The sequence below is a fragment of the Castanea sativa genome, chromosome 5 (genome assembly GCF_040712315.1).
Source record: "Castanea sativa cultivar Marrone di Chiusa Pesio chromosome 5, ASM4071231v1".
Lineage (NCBI taxonomy): Eukaryota > Viridiplantae > Streptophyta > Magnoliopsida > Fagales > Fagaceae > Castanea > Castanea sativa.
The window spans coordinates 71,583,134-71,589,133 of NC_134017.1; positions in this window are offsets into that span (position 1 = coordinate 71,583,134).

Here is a 6,000-nt window from a genome sequence, read left to right on the forward strand (position 1 = left end):
AATCATACAGAATTATGTTGCAGGAGATTTTGGTAAGGTGTATTTGGCTGATGGTTCAGTCTTGGATGTTGTGGGTATGGGAGACGTCCGGATATTGTTGCCCAATGGGTCTGTTTGGTTACTGGAGAAAGTTCAACATATTCCTGACCTGAGGAGGAATTTAATTTTTGTTGGACAACTTGATGATGAAGGGCATGCAATACTATTTGTTGGTGGTACTTGGAAGGTTACAAAGGGAGCTAGAGTATTGGCTCGTGGAAAGAATACTGGTACTTTATACATGACCTCAAGTCCAAGAGACAGAATTACAGTTGCTGAAGCAAGCACTGATACAAGCCTATGGCACCGCAGACTTGGTCACATGAGTGAGAAAGGAATGAAGATGCTACTGTCAAAAGGAAAACTACCAAAATTAAAGTCTATTGATTTTGACATGTGTGAAAGCTGCATCTTAGGAAAGCAGAAAAATGTGAGCTTCTTGAAAACTAGCAGAATACCGAAGGCTAAGAAATTGGAGTTAGTACACACTGATTTGTAGGGCCCTTCTCCGGTTGCATCCCTTGGAGGTTCAAGGTACTACATCACTTTCATTGATGGCTTAAGCAAAAAGGTATAGGCTTATCTTCTAAAAAATAAATATGACGTATTTGAAACTTTTAAGAAGTGAAAGGCTAAGTTTGAAAGTAAAACATTTGAGGTCAGATAATGGAGGAGAGTACATAAATGGAGGGTTTAGTGAATCTTGTGCTGCACAAGGAATTAGAAAGGAGAAGACCATTCCTAGGACACCACAGCAGAATGGTGTGGTTGAGCGCATGAATAGAACTCTCAATGAGCGTGTTAGAAGCATGAGGTTGCATGTTGGACTACCAAAAACTTTCTGGGCTGATGCTATTAGCACTGTAGCTTACCTGATAAACCAAGGACCATCAGTTCTTATGGAGTTCAGACTTCTTGAGGAGGTTTGGAGCGGTAAAGAGGTAAAGTTTTCCCACTTAAAAGTTTTTGGTTGTGTTTCTTATATTCATATTGATGCTAATGCTCGTAGTAAACTTGATGCAAAGTCTAAAATATGTTTTTTCAGTAGCTATGGTGGTGAGAAATTTGGCTATAGGTTTTGGGATGAACAAAACAGGAAAATCATCAGAAGTAAAAATGTAATATTTAATGAACAGGTTATGTATAAGGACAGGTCAACTGTAGTGCCAGATATTACAGAGATAGATCAAAATAATTTTGAGTTTGTCAACTTAGATGATTTGACTAAAAATACTGTCCAGAAAATGGGTGAAGAAAATAAGGAGAATGTAGATTCACAGGTAGATCAGAGTACACTTGTAGCTGAAGTCCACAGATCTTCTAGGACCATTAGACCTCCACAACGTTATTCACCCGCTCTGAATTATCTCCTGTTAACTGATGGTGGTGAGCCAGAATGTTATGATGAAGCCTTGCAAGATGAGAATTCAAGCAAGTGAGAGTTACCCATGAAGGATGAGATGGATTCCTTATTGGGGAATCAGACATGGGAACTAACTGAATTGCTAGTAGGAAAGAAGGCTTTGCACAATAAGTGGGTATACAGAATAAAGAATGAGCATGATGGTAGCAAACGCAACAAGGCCAGATTAGTTATTAAAGGGTTCCAGCAGAAGAAGAGCACTGATTACACAGAGATATTTTCTCCAATTGTGAAGATGTCAACAATTAGACTGGTACTAAAAATAGTGGTTTCAGAAAATTTACATCTTGAGCAATTAGATGTGAAGACAGCATTCCTTCATGGTGACTTGGAGGAAGATATTTACATGATTCAGCCAGAAGGGTTCATTGTTCAAGGACAAGAGAATCTAGTCTACAAATTGTGAAAGAGCTTGTATGACCTAAAATAAGCTCCTAGACAGTGATACAAGAAGTTTGACAGTTTTATGCATAGAATTGGGTTCAAAAGATGTGAAGCTAATCACTGTTGCTATGTTAAGATTTTTGACAATTCTTACATTATTTTACTGTTGTATGTGGATGATATGCTCATTGCAAGGTCTAGCATTGAGGAGATTGATAATCTGAAGAAGCAATTGTCAAAACAGTTTGCAATGAAGGATTTGGGAGCTGCAAAGCAAATCCTTGGTATGAGAATCATTAGAGACAAGGCTAATGGTACATTGAAACTTTCACAGTCAGAATATGTGAAGAAAGTTCTCAACAGATTCAACATGAATGAAGCTAAACTAGTGAGCACACCCTTGGGTAGTCATTTTAAACTAAGCAAAGAATAGTCACTGAAGACAGAAGAAAAAAGGGACTATATGAGCAAGGTGCTCTATGCCTCAGCTATCAGTAGCTTGATGCATGCTATGGTGTGTACAAGGCCAGACATTGCACATGCAGTGGGAGTTGTGAGCAGATTCATGAGTAGGCCAGGAAAGCAGCATTGGGAGGTAGTCAAGTGGATTCTGAGATATTTGAGGGGTTCATCATATATATTTCTTTGCTTCACAAGTGCAAGTTTGAAACTGCAGGGCTATGTAGATGCTGATTTTTTTGGTGATATTGATAGTAGAAAGAGTACTACTGAGTTTGTATTTACTCTGGGTGGTACAGCTATATCTTGGGCCTCAAATTTGCAAGAGATTGTTACTTTGTCTACTACAGAAGCTGAGTATGTTGTAGCAACTGAAGTTGGAAAGGAGATGATTTGGCTACATAGTTTCTTAGATGAATTGGGTAAGAAGCAAGAGATGGGCATTCTACATAGTGACAGTTAGAGTGCAATTTTTCTTGCTAAGAATTCAGCTTTTCATTCAAAGTCAAAGCATATACAAACAAAATACGACTTTATCCGGTACCTTGTTGAAGATAAACTGGTAATACTTGAGAAGATATGTGGATCTAAGAACCCAACTGACATGTTGACTAAGGGTGTCACTATTGAGAAGCTGAAGTTATGTGCAGCTTTAGTTGGCCTTCTAACTTGAGGATAGGAGGATGAGTTGCAGAGATGAAGGATTGTTTTTGGAAGATAGCGGCTGATGTTAGTGATTGAACTAGTCTCTAAGTGGGAGATTTGTTGAGCTTTGTGAAGCTTAGTTATATTTGATCTGGTTGACGAACCGACCCGACCTGAATAATGTTGCTTGGTTTTTAATGGGAGATTTTCTGAGGCTTAGTCTATGGAGCGAAGGCTTAGGGTTTTTGTTGTTGTTGTTTTTGAGAGAGAAAAAGACTATAGCCGCACTTTGTATTTTTTTTCTTGATAATAGTGAAATCCTTGCAACTCTATGGACGTAAGCAAATTGCCAAATCATGTAAATACTGTCTTGTGCGTGTGATTACTTTTTCTTTGGCGTGTGTTTTTTCTTAATATTTTGTTCTCACAAGTTTAGAAATTCGTGGAAATTCCCTACAAGCCAAAGGTGGCACGTTCTCGTAATTGGAGTGGGAATGGAGTGCATGTACTTAAAGCCCTTTTGCAGTTGGAGCATGCAAAGACTATGTATTGCACCAAGCAAGCTAGTAAAGACCACACAAACAATCTTGAAAAGGCCTAACAAAAAAATATTATTGCCAATAGTAGTGCTAGACAACAATGAAGGGTTGATACGTGGAGGCCCATGGATAATGTACTAGTGAAGGGAAAGACACATTAGGCAAGGGGGAGTGAGTATGACTTGTTCATGACCTATGAAGAGGTATTGATGTCCACTTAGACACAAAAACTCACACGTGAAGGGGAGATTGTTGGGTTACATGTATGAGTGAAGTCCCCATTGAATAATAATGAGTAGTTAATATAACATTATTGATCTCATACACATTAGGCTTAAGCTTTTTGGGTTAAAGTGTATCTCTATATGTTGTATTAACTACTCAAGGAAGCTTCCTAAGGTGATTATCTCCCCAATAGATGTTTAAAATCCAAACACATACGTGAACTAAAATAGTATTTCTAAGATAGGTTTTCAGTACCAGATGAATACTACTTAAATTTTTTCCTTGGAGATATCCAAATCTTAATGGTTTGGATATTTAATATCCAAACTGATCTGTAAAATAGAAATAGTCTTTCCAAAACATGATTTATGTATAACATGAATACTATTGAAATTTTTCGTTAGAGATATCCTAGGTCTAGATATTTGAAATCTAAACTAATATGTTAAACTAAAATAGTGTTTCAAAGACACAATTTATATATAACATGAATTCTATTAAATTTTTTCCTTGGAGATATTCAAATTGATATATAGAACTGAAATTGCGTTTTTAAGACACTATTTTTAAATAACATAAATAAGATTGAATTTTTGCTTTAAATGTGGATGTTTAATATCTAAACTCATGAGAACTGATATAGTGTTTCTAAGACACGATTTCATTGTAAAATGAATACTGCTAGGTTCTAAAGATTTAAAATTAAATGTTTAGGAACTAAATTTGTTGTCTGTTAGCAAACCGAGTACAAAAACTAGTTTAGTATAAGATCTTAGTGTCTTTGAAGAGTTTTTGACATTGCTGAAGTTGATACAAGTCAATATTCAAGAATGTACAAGCTACAGAAAAGAGAATTCAGAAACTGAAAAGCTCAACCGATCGAACTATGATTTTATAGATTTTTAAATCAGGTCCAATAGCTCATGAAACTTTTAGGGTTTAAGTCCAACACTGCTAGGTATAAAAGCTAAACCCTAATACGCATTTTTCAAGTCTTGCGAGTTACTCCTATGAGATCTGTGAAATTCTATAATATTCTAACTTAACAAGCATATACTAGAGATCAAATCAATATTGCTAGTTCCAATGGAGTAAAGTTGTTGCAATCAAATCAACCACAGTTGATGATCTAAATCTTTGAGCGGAGTTCTCAGAGTCACAAACAGGAGCGTTTGTGTTCAACATAATCATAATAGAAGAGTCCATGGATTTGGAGCTGCATGTAGTCACGTGAGTAAGTATTATATGAGGTAGCAATAGATTTAAGGTTAAATCTATTGTAAAAACTTCCATTCTATTATTGAATTGTTGTTTTATGGATTGTTTAGGTTAAATCCTCCCCAAATGTTTTTATTTTAAAACTAGATTATTTCATTGGTTTTCTTGGATCATCGCATCCTGTGTCTTTTAATTTTCACTGTGTTGATTGCATGTGATGTATGTTTAACCTAAATCTAAATAATTAGCCTAAATAACAATTTGGCTAATAAATTAGGTTAAACATATTGTGTTTTACAGGGGTCTAAACTTTAACAAGTGGTATCAAAGTGGGTTGGCCATTGATTAGGTAGTCTTACCTAGAGTTGATCTTTGACTCCTGCTGTCATGGATCATGGTCACTCAATAGTGATCCCTCCCCACTTTGGTGGAAATAACTGTGCATACTGGAAGATGAGAATAAAAGCCTTCTTGAAATCTTTGGATGAGAGAGTTTGGATATTTGTGGAAACTGGTTGGGAAAAACTTGCCACTCTTATGGCTCAATGGCATAAGGAAGTAGCTAGCTTTAATAGCAAGACTATGAGTGCAATATTCAATACCGTTTCAATAGAAGAATTTAAAAGGATTTCTAAGGTAGAGGTTGCACACACTGCATGGAATATCCTACAAACTGTGCATAAAGGAAAAAAAAAAAAAAGTTGTGCAAATCAATAAATTGCAACAGTTAACTTCTAGGTTTAAGAGCATCAGAATGGCAGATGATGAGACCTTTGATGAATTTTACTTTAAACTTAATGTAATGGTAAACTTTGCTTTTAACTTGGGTGAAGTTTAGGAGGAATTTGAGATAATTAGGAAAATATTATATTCATTAACCGAAGACTTTAGGCCCAAAGTCATTGTCATAACTGAGAGCAAGGACATGGACACAATCCTTGTGGATGAATTTGTAGGATCCCTTCAATCTTATGTGTTTGACCTACCTAAGACTAACAAGTCCAAGGCTATGGCCATGAAATCTATAGATGATGTTGATGAAAGTGCGTTTGATGATGAGATTTCATC